This window comes from Balaenoptera acutorostrata, chromosome 17 (genome assembly GCF_949987535.1).
Source record: "Balaenoptera acutorostrata chromosome 17, mBalAcu1.1, whole genome shotgun sequence".
NCBI lineage: Eukaryota > Metazoa > Chordata > Mammalia > Artiodactyla > Balaenopteridae > Balaenoptera > Balaenoptera acutorostrata.
This window is the reverse complement of record NC_080080.1, coordinates 20532900-20547781: the sequence shown is the minus strand read 5'-3', so window position 1 is coordinate 20547781 and position 14882 is coordinate 20532900. Positions and strand designations below refer to the sequence as shown.

The 14882-nt window shown below is 40.7% G+C and overlaps 1 protein-coding gene and 1 long non-coding RNA gene across 8 annotated transcripts in view; one reads left to right on the top strand and one right to left on the bottom strand.

Moving 5' to 3' along the window:
* The window catches only part of SAMD12 (sterile alpha motif domain containing 12), a 434589-nt gene that overhangs the window by 206395 nt on the left and 213312 nt on the right, over positions 1-14882 (bottom strand). The gene's annotated exons all lie outside the window — the stretch shown is intronic.
* LOC103019701 (uncharacterized) lies at positions 1509-13812 on the top strand. Of its 3 annotated transcripts, XR_003623989.2 has the most exons (6): positions 1509-1631; positions 4630-4660; positions 5200-5226; positions 5512-5638; positions 9570-9794; positions 10114-13812. It is a non-coding gene; the product is annotated as an uncharacterized LOC103019701 (long non-coding RNA). The 3 variants fall into 3 exon arrangements; XR_003623988.2 differs by having other exon boundaries at positions 5200-5638; XR_009005842.1 differs by lacking the exons at positions 4630-4660; positions 5200-5226.

Genomic DNA, 14882 nt, shown 5'->3' with positions numbered 1-14882 from the left:
TTTCTTCTTATGTTTACCTTTTATTTTCTGATTCCCTCCCACCTCCTCCCATCATGTAAGGATGTTTCCAACCACCTAGCTAGAGCCTGACTCAATGGAGGCACTGAACAAATTTCTTAATGCTGGGTGTGTGACCCAGACAGGGCAAATAAAATTTAGTAGAATTGCTATGGTTTCTAAGAGGGAAGTTCTCTTTCTTTCTTACTTAGATCACGTCCCAAGGGGCAATATAAGCTTAGACTTGCTGTCAGTGGCTGTCTCTGCCACCATATGGAGAGAATTTGCTAGAGAATTAAGCCAACAGAGAAAGCAGAGCTGAGAAAGAGAAAGGGGGGGTGGTGAGAGGAGGGAGGTGGGGGGGGAGGGAGAAAGGGACGTAAATAAGATAACATTATTTGATTTCCTAAAAACAGCCTTGCCTGAAGTCAGATACCCCTGGGCTTCTCATTTATATAAGTCAATATTGAGGGGGAGGGGGAAAGGCGGGGAGTGAGTTGAGCTCATTTGTACCACGTGTACTCAAGAGAATCTTGACTTACAGAGCCAAGCTTATCTGTAATTCTCAGTTGAGCTGCTGTACTGTCCTGCTTATCATCATTTCAAGAAAGCCCATCAGGCTGTAGGCAAGTAAGAATAATGAGAACCCATGGTAACTTACTTTCAAAAAGTTAATCACTGGCAAATTTTGGTATTTTAATTATTATACAATGTGGAATACATCTTAAGTCCAACTGCATACTTCTGTATGTTTGATGCACCTGGGGCCACCTCCTTATCCAATTACACCTGAGGTTACAAACTCAAATGTCGTCAGGATAACATAACTGCGTGAAGAGGACCAATCTAAGGGACCACTGGGACTTGGTGGATGACAGTGGATGGGATATTTTGTCGTTGTTTTTTTCTAAAATGTGCAATTCTAACCCATTTTTGCTATGCTAGAATACAGGCTGAGTGTTGCTACTGCTCCTATTTTTAAGTGAAGAATGGAAAATCCAGAAGTTTCACGAAACCTCCCAATTTAAAATTTGCCCTTTCCCCCCATATTATGAGAGCTAAACAAAGCATGTACATGGGTCATATTTGACTCACAAGTTGCCACTTTCAACATCTGACTTTTAACCTTTCCTCCCCCATGTCCCTCCCACTTGCAATGGAAAGGGATTCAGGCAACCTTGCCTTCAGGGTTTCAAGTGACTTTTGGAATGGACTTCAGGTTCTGAGATTCCGCCCTGTGAGGTCTGTTCTAGCTTAACAGCAAACGAGACCAAGGGTGGCTGATGACCAGTGTGAACAGGCTTTCCGTTTTTTATAACCTCACGTGCAGCGCAAACCTATCTTCTTAGGTAACCCCCAACCCAGTGCGTGATTTCCTGAGGGCGACTGCAAATCACCAGTACCGGAGTGAACAGACTCTGAGGTCAGCCAACCCATTGCTTCATTTCCTGGCGAGAATGTGCACAAAACCTTCCAAGACCAATAAGTCTCCTCTCACTTCTACCTGAGAAGGCAGCCCACTGCCAAGCCTGGTCACTTACTTGGTTACATTCAGAACGATTAGCAGTAAATTAAAGGCCCCTTCCCTGTGCTGAGGAAGAGAAGGGTTAACGGACATTTGCATTGAGATCACTGTAAGTAATTTACCATACTGATGGGAACTGTATATTGATTTTCTTAAACCAGTCTTGGGTAAAAAGACTTTTTTTATTTTTTTAATTTATTTTTTTACTGAAGTATAGTTGATTTCCAATGTTGTGTTAATTTCTGCTGTTGAGCAAGGTGACTCAGTTATACACATACATACATTCTTTTTTATATTCTTTTCCATTATGGTTTATCCCAGGATAAAAAAGACTGTTTTAGACAATCTAGGTTTTTGGTTGAATATATTCAGGTGCCAATGATGTTAATAGGAGGAAACTAAAATAATGCTAATTCTCACCCGAAATATAAAGTCAGAAAGAAATTTTATAGTGCTTTTCAAACAGAGGGGAAATATGGCTGTGCACTATTTTTCAGCTCTCCAAGAAGGAATACACAGCTTCCAGGCAGTAAATTAAAGGTTAAATCCTTGATGTTACTGGTAACACAAAGAGTTACCAAATCCCCTCCAAAAATTAATTTAAGAAAACCTTAAAACATTTTGTTTGGGGATTCCGTTTTAGTCCCTGGGAAGACTCAGTAATTACTTCCCTTGTACCTCAGAGCAGATTTTCCAAGCGAAGAAGTATAGTATCAACATATCGGAGACTATAGCCGAAGATTTATGATATCATAAACCACCTTCAAGGTCTTTTCTGGTTTTGATAGGTAAACCAGACCTCTTGGTACATTTGCTTTTATTTGTCAGAATTTGTATGCATTGTCTTGGGGATTCTCTGTTAACTGAATGTCACTAGGTGAGCAGCCCACCATGCATCAGGCATCTTTTAAAATTAATTACCAGGAAGCACGTGAGATGTTTGCTGACAGCCTCCCCCTCCCCCTCGATATTCCACCCATGGCCATAACAGCCCGACATGTACAGTGCTTATCTGCTGAAGAGGCAGGCACTGGGCTTGCTGGCCTCTCCGCACGAATTCATCTGAGCCAGTGACCCAATGCCAAAGGGATGTTTAAAAACGTTTCAAAGCTACTTCGACTTTCTCTTCCTGATACCTAGAGATTCGTTTTTTTTCTTAAGCTTTTCAATGTTGGACTTTATTAATACCAGGGATTTCTTTGGTAGAAAGATTAACAAATGAGTACTAGCCCAGCTCCAGAAACATTCAGCAGAAGAGATGGAAACAGTGCTCCTGCCTTTGGGGAGCTGAAGAGTTACCTGCAGATGTAAGATCAGCAGGTATTAAACATCCTAAAAGCAATTATGTGATAAAACCTATAGCAATGACCATGAGGACCATACGATCTATTAGGAAAGCTTTGGTGAAAAAGAAAGAGGTCTTGGGTTTGGAGTTGAAAGTCAGGGCTGGATTGACCATTTATTTGCTCCACGGTTACTGTCGTGATGATTCACCTTTCTAGGCTTCAGTTTTTTCACTTGTAAACTGGGGATGAAATGATACCCTCTCCCCCATGTTGTGCTGATTAAGTACTCAATGAAGGCAGTAGAATAGAGAGTGTTATTGCCATTTTTAGGAAGTAGACCTAAAGAAAGCTAAGGGTCCCACCCAAAATCCTACAGGGAGTGCTGTAGTTCACTCCGAAACTATGATGGAAGCACCTGAAAGGATGGCATCCTCATGATGACAGTGGGTATCCTTTCTCAGGAGGTAGTGGTAAAAAGGAAAAGAAAATTTGATTTAGTACATCCCAAATTTCAAAAGTCATCAATATGACATGCAAGTAGAGTGGGTCTTACCTGCTTGAACTTGTCTATTTGGGCGCTACTGACATTTGGGGCTGGGTAATTCCTTGTTGTGGGGAGCAGTCCTGGGCACTGTAGGATGTTTTGCAGCATCCCTGGCCTCTACCAACTAGATTCCAGTAGCACCTATTCCCAGTTGTGACAGTCAAAAATGTCTTCAGGGACTTCCTTGGCGGTCCAGTGGTTAAGATTCCACACTTCCACTGTAGGGGGCAAGGGTTCAGTCCCTGGTCAGGGAGCTAAGATCCCACATGCCACGTTGTGTGGCCAAAAAAAAAAAAAGTCTTCAGATTTTTGCCAAATGTCTGCTGGAGGGCAAATTCACCCTTGGTTGAGAACCACTGATGTAGATGTTTGCTTTCAACTAACTGATTCTCAAAATGCTAATCCAAGAGACGTTCATGGGACTCAGGTAGATAAGGAGGCAAACCAACACAAAACATACTTTTGAGAAAAGCACCTACTATGTGTTAGGCCCATTCCCATCCATTACTCCATTTAATCCACAAATCACCCTGGGAAGCATTCTTTTCTCCATTTTAAGGATGAGGAAACACATTCATGGAGATAAAGTTCCAAAGCGTACAAGACGAACAAGGATCCCAATTCAGTTCTACAAGTAAAAATTTCCATGCATTTGATCTTGAAATGCCTCAAAGCCCATAACCACAACACTTCCAATGAGGTTTAACTGAAGGGTCCTCATGAATAAAAGAGTAATGGAAGTGAAATAAGGTTCTCCTGTTTGATGTGACAAAATTTTGAGGAAACCAAGACCATAAAAATTGACACTGTCTGGGATTGCTTCAATGCTGAAGAGACAATAAAGGATGCACATCTACATAATGTTCCCTTCTGTCCTCCAAGAGGGAGTAAAAATAAGCTCACCGACAGGAATAAAGATGCAGACATAGAGAATGGACTTGAGGACACAGGGAGGGGGAAGGGTAAGATGGGACGAAGTGAGAGAGTGGCATGGCCATATATACACTACCAAATGTAAAATAGATAGCTAGTGGGAAGCAGCCACATAGCACAGGGAGATCAGCTCGGTGCTTTGTGACCACCTAGAGGGGTGGGATAGGGAGGGTGGGAGGGAGACGCAAGAGGGAGGCGATATGGGGATATATGTATATGTATAGCTGATTCACGTTGTTACAGAGCAGAAACTCACACACCATTGTAAAGCAATTATATGCCAATAAAGATATTAAAAAAAAATAAGCTCACTGAACTTAAAGTCCAAAATTTGATGTCAACAGGTTACATCACTAAAAGTTATGCTGGAATAAGGTAAGCAGCATGATCAGACCGTCTTCGGTGTTTGCTTTATCCGTGTCTCCCTACATGTTCTGCCTTCTCATGTCTTCCCTCCCCACTTCTTGTCTGATGGGCTTCAAGGGTTGGCTCAGATCTTACTTTCTCCCTGGCTTCCCTCAGAACCTACAGGTAAAGTATAAGGTGCTGTTACAGGTGTCTCTTCCCCTACTTAAAGGTCCTTAAAGCGAGGGTGTATCTTTTCACTTTTCTATTGCCAACATTCAGAATACTGCTTAATAACCTAGTGAAATAAGATTTGGACAGTGTCAAAATGAACTTTGTCAAGGGAAACTCGAGTTAGAGGGTGTGGTAGACTCTGAAGGGAACAGTCCCATGTTGCAACTGCAGGTACATGTGATGCCACGTCTGTAGTGCCAGTACCTTGACTTTGCAAAAAGACTTTCAGGGTTGCAACAGCCCCCTGGTAGCCCAGGTGAGTGATGGTGCTAAGGACTGTGGAACTAGAGACAAGCACGGATGACAGCTTTCTTCTCTCCCTTCTCTCATCCCAGGGATTACGATGCTGGAGCAGGAGGCAGGTGGGAAGAACAGAGTGAAAGAGGAAGGGAGAGAGCTCTTGCTGTGATGAATTAGATCACCCCTGAAGACTGGCAGCACAGGGGAAGGGGGAACTGGATGACCCTGACAGCACGGACCAATGGCTTTATGATGGTCAAGGGCACACACGTGGAGTCAGATGCTTGGGCGCAAAACACGTCTCCACCAATTACATGTCATGCTACCTTACACAAGTTACTTAACCTGATGTAAGTCTTCATTTACTCACCTTACTAATGAGTATGATAACACTATCTCTGTCCTAGGCATATTTATGAAGATTAAATGAGATGATACATAGAAAGCACAGTGCCTGGCCCATAAGCTTTCAACAGAAGTTATCAATGGATGATGATGATGATGACCAGTCCTAAGTCTGAGGATTTGCTACAGGTGAGTTTCTGATGAGCCATGGGTCCCTCTGTTCCCACAGGTGAAATGTACTATACATCCGCCTTACACAGTACAGCCAGTTTATAATTATACCAATACCTACATTGTACACTGCTTCCCTCACTGTGACTCTCAGCCACTGCTTGAGGGCTCAGGTCACTTAGCTGTCCTTACTTCCTTTTCTTTATAATTCCATTATTATAGGATGTATATCTCATATGTTTAATCTCTAATTGAGCTCTCTCTAAAGAACTGTAAGGTGCAATAAGACATTTCAAGAATTATTTGGAAAGAAAACAAAGCAATACCCACTTGGGTTTTTTCCAGTAACCACACACTACGGTCAGTATTTTGGGAGCAAAATGTCACATACAAGGGTTCTCTAACCTCAGAAAGTTTCAAATCATTGTTGTAGGAAACACTTTGTTTACTGTGGGTACAAATAAAGACACACTATAGCCAATAATAGGCTCTTTCTATAATCAATCATAAGTGATAATAAAAACGGACCCAGAGAAAGCTAGGAAAAAAGTGGAAGTTGAAGGAAAAGTGAGATTCTTTGTTACAACTTTCTCTTCTGACTTAGATTTGGCTATAAAATACTTCAGTTCAATATTAGTTAACTCATTCTTCTAGCAATAATATAATCACAACTTAGTTTAATTTTGTTTGTTTGATTTTGGGAAAGCAACCTGAACTTGGAGTAGAAAGCTTGGGTTAGCGCTATGAGCTGGAGCAGCTTACTTAAGGCCACTGAGTCACAGTTTCCTCATCTGTAAAATGAGAATATGGATTTTCAACGTTTTGAGCTTTCTATGTGAAAGTAAAATTAGGTAGTAAATTTGAAAGTGCCTAGCATAGTACCTGACTCAATACATTTCTTTCAAATTAAAGTAGAGATTTCATGAAGGTGTGCCTTGTTTCTAGCATTACACTTACTATATTATAGTATAATCATGAATTTGTTCACATGACTCTCTTCCCTTCCAAATTCTAGGCTCTTTATAAAGAGAATGTGGGTTTCATTTAACTGAGTAGCTCCAGTGCTCGGCACATGGTAGATATTTGTTAAAGTTTTGCTGAATGAATGGCCCTGTGAGGAAGGGAGAAGAGATGGTATCATCCCCATTATGAAAGTAAAAAAACGGCCCAGAAAAGTGAAAGGACCTGCCCAAAGTCACATGCCTAGTAATTAGCAGAGCAGAGACTAGAACCAAGACACCTGATTCAAATTCACGCTGTGTCTAGAAAGGCTATGCCTGCTTTAGTTCAGCCTTCATTTAATAAACAATGATCTTGGGGCTTCCCTGGTGGCACAGTGGTTAAGAATCCGCCTGTCAATGCAGGGGACACAGGTTCGAGCCCTGGTCTGGGAAGATCCCACATGCCGCAGAGCAACTAAGCCCATGCACCACAACTATTGAGCCTGAGCTCTAGAGCCCATGAGCCACAACTACTGAAGCCCGCGAGGCACAACTACTGAAGTGCCTGTGCCTAGAGCCCATGCTCCACAGCAAGAGAAGCTACTGCAATGAGAAGCCTGTGCACCTCAACGAAGAGTAGCCCCTGCTCGCTGCAACTAGAGAAAGCTCGTGCACAGCAACGAAGACCCAACACAACCAAAAAAAAACCCCAACAAAACAAACAAACAAACAAAACAATGATCTTCTAATGCAGCCATCAGGCTAGGTGCTGGGTATAGCAGTGAATACAATCCATATGGTCTCTGTACTCACAGAGCTGCAGTTTAGTGAGGGAAGTACACTACTATCTGAAGGATGAGAAAGACTGAAGAGTAAAGTGGAAGAGGGTGGAGGCAGAAGAAAAAAAAATGCAAATGTTCTATGTAGACTACTACTTTCAGTGAATGCAAGAAGGCCAGCAAGGTGAGGTAGGGTTGTGGGACGGGTGGAGGCCAATGGCTTGAGATGAGGATAGAAGAGGTCAATGGCTTGAGATGAGGATAGAAGAGGTCAGTGGCTTGAGATGAGGATAGAAGAGGTCAGTGGCTTGAGATGAGGATAGAAGAGGTCAGTGGCTTGAGATGAAGATAGAAGGGCAGGCAAGTGTAAGATCATTCTTGGTCTTGGAGGCAAGATCAAGGATCCCATTACTTACTCAACTGTGATGCGAAGTCAAAATACAGTTTTAAGCAGGGCAGTGACAGGATACAATTTATATTTAAAAACTCTCTTTGGCTATAAAAAAATGTCCCAGTTGAGGGTCTAGGTGACATCTGGAAGGAGGGAAACTAGCTGGGAAACTGGAGCTGTTGTTGAGCCCATAGATGACGGTGGCTTCTACTAGAAGGTGGTGATAAAGATGTGAAGAGAGGAGAATATTTTGAATGTAGAATGAAAGGGTTTGGTGGTAGATTAGGTATTGAGCCAAGAAAGAAATGGAGAGCAAGAATCATCCCTGTGTTTCTCAAATGGTCAATAAAATAAAAGAAAGGGCCACTGCTGACATGGAGAACACTGAGTGAACAAGTCAGAAGGAAAAGATCAATACTTCTGGTCAGGACACAGAATAAATCTGAACTGCCCATGCCTATGAGATATTCAACAGAAATGCAAAATGGGCGTGGAGTACAAGCTTGGAGCTTCAAAGAGAAGTCAGGTCTGGAGTTTAGCTTGGGAGTCACCATCATAGAGTTGACATATAAACCCACTGTCAAAGAGAAAGGGGAATAGAGAGAGGAGAGGGCCTAAGGCTGATCCTTTGAGGACCTCTCACACTGAGTGGGTAGATCAGTGAGACAGGCCAACAGGGACACACTGCTAATGAATGACTGGAGACAGGGAAAAAATCTGGGAGAATGAGGTGTCAGAAGGAGCGTGGTTCAAGAAAGAGAAGAGACCATTTGCGCTGAACGCTGAGAAGTCCAGCCAGGAGTAGTCACTAGAGCATACCTTGCAATGGAAGGCCCCTGAGGCACAGAATCCCTAGTGTACAGAGTATGTGAAGGGTAGAGTCTAACACATCAGGTCATTCAATCACTGAGCTTTCCTCCTAGCTGAGGTATCTTTTATTTTACTCAACAAAGGTAAAGGAGTTACATGGAAATGGATTCATAAACCTTTGACATCATCATTATTATCAATAATAAAAACATCAATAATCTATTGGACAATTATGATGGGCTGGGTATAAATGTGAATAATTTCTCATTCTTTAATTTATTCTTTGGGACAGTCCTCTGGATAGGTTTAACTGTTATCCCTATTTTAAAAATGAGGAAAATGTGGCTTGAGAATTTTAGTGACACAATCACATAGATGGTAAGAGACAGCAGAATTTTGAATTATTATTTTTCCAACTCCATAGTTCATCGCTTCTGCCCATTTTGCTGCCTGGCTTGTCTCTGCATGTGAATAGCAGCTTTGGAAAGGGAAGAGAATCTCTTTTTAAAAATATTTTAATTTCTAGACCTCACTAGAGTGCCTGCTGCATAGCAGGCCAACGATAAGTGACTGATGGAAGGGTGGGAGAGAAGGAAAAAATAGAGGGAGAAAGACAAGAGAAAAGTAGAGACCAGATAACTTAGGCCAAATCAATTTCTGACAATAATTGGTTCTACTCAATGGGAGACTCTGGGCCATGTCACTCAGATCCCCCGTAAGGCCTAAAGAACTCCCCAGCTGCTGGGAGCGAGAGTTGCCTGCTGACTGCTCTCAGCTGTCGGCCCTTCTGGGCAATGCCCTGGGCTGAAAAGAGCCACTTTGCCCGAGGTCACGACCCTCTTCCTGAAAGCAGCCAGGATCCAATGACTGGTGGGGTGGGTGGGAGGAAGAAGGTGTAAAAGTCCAGCTCCCAGCTAGCCCAGCCCCCAGTGAACTCCAAAGGTCAACCCCAGCTCCAGAACTGGGGCTGGTTGAGATCTTGTCATGACTGAATCACAGCCTGAATTCTGCATCTTTCACTTTCCCAGCAGGTGGCGAATAGGAGGACACCACCCAACAAACTCCTAACACCCAGATCTCCTTCTCTGAGCCTGCTTTCTGGGGAACCCAAACTCTGACAGGGATTTACTGGGGAAAGGGGTGCCCGATTGAGTCTCTGACATGAACATGACATGTTGCCTGTGATGATTTTAAAACAGCCCAGATGGCTTCACTGCCCCATCCAGTACGCCTCTAGGTCACCCACCTCCATAGTAAGTAAGTGTGTGTGCAGGGAATGAAAATGAATAGTGGTCTCTGCAATACATAATTACTAAGATAAATCTGCTGCTAAAAATTGTATGTGTACATCATCTATTGATTTTACACGTGTGTCTCATTTTCCATAAAACACTGTGAGCACTATGTAATAATAGTGCACTCTGTATTTGAGCACTATGTAAGTCATAAATACATATGTATATATGCAGATACACATATATTTTCATACACATATAAATATCTATATGCTTGACATGAATTATCGCATCAGATTCTTACATATAAGCACAATTACTTCTCTGATTTTTTCAGATGAGAAAATTAAGCCCAGAGAGGTTAAAGATCCTGACAAAAACCTCCCAGCAAGAAGAATTGATGCTTTGGGTCAAATCTGGCACTCCCAGACTTCAAGCCCTGTACCACACTGAATATTAATTTGGCACTATTGTAAAAAGTTATTGTCAGAGTTATTGCAAAAAGCTGTGACTTTAACAAGATAATAAGAAGGACAAATACAGACTCATGGATCCCTCATTTTACAAATTTAGATTTTGTATACTGGGTTTCCTTAAATCAGGAGACACCTGGATACACAAGTCAAATTCACAAACAACAAAGCCACAGGGAAATGTAGCATTGTCCTTTACCCCTTGCAGAAGCTACATCTTCTCAGTAACTCAAGTGAGCTTGCTTTTTACAATCGAAATGTTTTCCTTTGTATGCAGAGTAATGGAGCATAGCAGAATACATGCCTTCAGCTACAAAAATCTGTAAATCAACACACACACTCCATCATGTTGTGACTGTGAGAACATACACCCTCACAAGCCAGGAGACAGTCTCTGTCAAAGGAAGAGCTGAGTACTGATCAGTCCATAAAAACAGAACTGAGATTGAAAAAACATCTTATAACTGATAAACGCATTGCTATCATAACATCAACAGCTTGGAGTCGACAAAAACTATATTGGTTAAATTAAGTCTTCTACATAAAGATGTCAAATGTTACAACTTCACTATTACAGTAAAGAATAGCTTCAAAATGTGCCTAAACTGAAGAATAAGATGATACCATCCTTAGAAATGACTTTATAGAATTGTCGATTCTAAAATCATGAATCTCTACCCAAGCATCAAATTTCTATTGGTTTGGGCTGCATCTTCCAGTGGCATGTCATCCCAGTCCTAGCCATCTGAACCATTTTCATATCTTGCTTCTAACATAAGGAACACAAGTGTCTGTAGTGACTATTCCTAGATTTCTCCCTTAATCATAGAGTGCTATGAAATCTGGACACAGTTGAAATTTGAATCTATAACAGTTCTTTCAGATTTTCTTTGACGGTAAAGCAGTAGTCGTCCAGGCTTCTTTTTGCCTCGAGTCCTGTATATTTTCTGGATTGGATTATTACAGCTCTAGGCTTTCTTTAAAATACTGAAACGTTAAAAGCTCATGAGGACACAGAAGTTAGCCCTGATGAGAATTCACCTTTTAAATGAGCTAAGTCATGAGATTCATCGCTGGGAACACGCACACACACACAAACTTTTGAGGACATTGGGATTGCTCAAATATCCACTAAATGTGCCTCTACATTTAACCTTGACATTTTATTTTCATAACGTCTTTTCATCACTTAGAAATGTAGCCACATGATTTTTCAATCCAACTTGTAAGATGAAAGTAAGCCTTTCTTGAGCATGATTTACATTTCCTGTATTTGTTCCTTATAAATTACATTTAAGCCGAATATTCTGATTTATGAAGCTCCATTTCCTTGTCTTTCCATAAGAAAAAAGGCACATGTGTCCAAGATTAGATTCTAAACAATCCACTGCCTTTAATTATGAAAAACCTATGTAACACAGGGAAGTTTGAGGAGAAGAAAATCATATGCCTACAAAAAGAAATAATTCAGTATTGCTAAATCAGTATTGAAATTAGAAATGGAAGAGGCTTGTCAAATCAAAGTTTGCATTTGACACCCAGATTTAGCATGCCAGAGATGTTGGGTCACCAGAGGTGCCTCCAATCTTTTGATAAAGTGGAGAAACTGAAAAAGAACATTTAAGGAGCAAGGCCCTTAATCAAAGGCAAGTCCTCATAGATCAGAATATCAGACAGAAATATGTAAGATGCAGGAGAGGCAAATGGAGAAATAACACTGAAACATCAAGGAGATAAAACTTTATTTGAAAGTTTTCTTGACAGAGATGCAAGTCCTGTATGGTATCTACACTGACAGTGTCCAGGGATTAGGGTTTACAAGGGAACTGTTACAGCCAGAAGAGCTAGAGGGGTCAAAGGCTGAATGATATTATTGTGTGTAAAACCACAACCTTTCATCTATGGAATGTAACCTAATCCTTAGAAATCTCCTTCCCTGTTTCCCTCCTAGTAAAGAGCAATGGCTTGTAGTAAACATTCTTCTGAGTGTGCACGTGAGTTGGGGAGAGAGGAGATATGGAAGTAGGGGCACTGGACTGATACAGCAGAAACAACAAGAAGCAGATGCTGGCATTTACCCAAATAATCAGAGCAGAATTATCTAAAAATTATCTAAAAATTTTAAGCATCTTTAGATTTCACCATATGACCTTTGATTAGACAAATCTTTTGTAAGGCCTGGTCCTGTTTGTCTTTTATTGTTGTCCTTTGTTAAAAAAAAAATTCTGATACTAGTAACTAGTTGCTACAAGCCATTTAAAAAGGAGAAACCTACCAAAAAACAGTGAAATGGGGTAAAAGGAACTTGCTGGTAAGCAATCTCTAAAATTTATCAGAATCCCTGTCGAGAGTCCACCCACACACCCTGCATTCTGAATTGCGTACAGAGCCTCTTTCCTGATTTATTGCATCTCTCCACACATTGAAGAGATGAGGCTAGCATCTGCCAGTGTAGGAAATACTGTGTCTTCATGCCAGCCTGCCAGTTCCTTCAATGCAACTCCAAGAGTTAAAGAGGATTTGTTCATTTCAACCAGGTTGCTGTTGCAACAGGGTTAATGAAAACAAAGGTAAAGAGATAAAATGGGCTCTAACCTGTTGAGCAAATTGGGCTCTCTCAGTGGAAATGGGGAATAAAGTCTGCTACACATTTATGTTACACATAATATATGATCTTATGTGCGTGTGCGGTAGTGTGGTTTCTTTTTTTAAATGAAGATGCGTACAGCAGAATGGTTAAGAGTAGAAGTTTCTTTCCCTCACAATACATACCCATATCAAGACATCAAGTCAAACACCTTAAATATATATAATTTTTATTTGCCAATTATACCTTAATAAAGATGGAAAGAAAACGAGTAGGAGTTCTGGAGTCAGATTGCCTGGGGTTAAATTCTAGCTGTTTCACGTATTTGCTTGGTCAATTTGAACAATATTTTAAGTTCCTTTATCCTCAGTTTCTACATGTGTTTTGTTTGTTTGACTGATTGATTTTCGGTATTTGTCCTGTTTTGTGTTCTCTGAGCTCCTAGGATCTATGGTTTTGTGTCTGCACTAACTTTGGAAAATTCTCAGCCTCCTGAAGAAAATTCAAATATTTCCTTGGCCTCATTCTCTTTTCCCTGCGGAATTCCAATTATCCATATGTGAGATCTGTGGACATCAAGGGTGACTGAGATTTTCTGAGGCTGTCTTGATTTCAGAGTACCTCAATTGTTAGCCTCAAAATACAGTCAACATAGATTTAACCCAGTTTCTACATTGCCATTTGAGATCTCTGTCATTCAAATATGTATGTAGTGGTGTACATACACTCTTCAATGTCTATAAGGGTTACTAAGGGAGTTTGGTACACATGTAGAATTTGAGGACAGGAATTCTGAGTCAGTGGATCAGGGTTAAAGCCAGGAGTATGTATATTTACCAAGCATCCTGAATGAGGCTGAGGCAGGTGGTCTGGGGGCTATATTTAAATAAACATCAACTCAACAAATCTCTTACTATTTTCTACTTGTGGCACTCCAATAAGCTCTGTAAGATTAATGGCCTCTGCTTGAACCTATACTTTGATTCATTCATCTTAAAATTGTCTTGGTTTTAATTCAAGAATAAACTTTTCTTACAACTCTCCTAGGATGGCTAAAATTGAAAGCACTGACAACACCAAGTGTTGACAAGGATGTGGAAAAACTTGAATTATCATGAACTGCTGGTCAAAGCGTAAACTAGAATAATCACTTTTGAAAACTTTGGAGTATCTATTCAGGCTAAAAGACCCAGGAACTCCATTCCTTGGTATGGAAGTGAGTGCTTCTTTCTATCAAAAGATATGTACAAGAATATTCTTAGTACCTTTAATCAAAAGAGCCCCAAACTGGAAATTATCCAATGTCCCTCAGCAATGGAATAGAGAAATTAGAAGATATTCATACAATTAAATATTATTCAACAGTGAAAAACCACAGGTTACAGTTATACTCAACAATGTAGAGAAACTGCACAGAGAAAATATTGAGTGAAAAAAGCCAGAAATAAAATAATTTTAAAAATATGTAGAACTAATCTATGATAGCAGGGGTAAGAACAATGGTTCACTCTGAAGATAGTCAGCTGGGAGGAGGCCGAAGGGACCCTGTTGGAAAGATAGAAAGATTCTACGTTATGAGCTGAGTAAGGTTTACATGAGTGTATGCACATATGTAAAAATTTATTGAACTGTACATTTAAGATTTGGGTGCTTTACTGTATGGAAGGAAGGAAGGAAGGGAGGAGGGGAGGAAAGGAAGGAAAGGAAAGGAGAGGAGAAAGAAAAGAGAAAGAAAGAAAGAAAGAGAAAGAAAGAAAGAAAGAAAAAGAAACAGAAAGAGAAAGAAAGAGAGAAAGAAAAAGAGAAAGAAAGAAAGGAAGAAAGGAACGAAGGAAGAAAGAAAGAAGTGAGAGAAGGAGGGAGGGAGGGAGAGAGGAAGAAAGAAAAGATAAACCACTTTGTCCTAGAATTTGAAAATTTGGAAAACAATTCTGAAAGCCCTTTGGTCCTTGCCACTAATGACTTCACAGATTTTATTACGTTCTTTCTCAGCCATCATGTTCCAGACTATAAAGAAAGCTAGATGGAGTAAGTATTTCCTGTTAA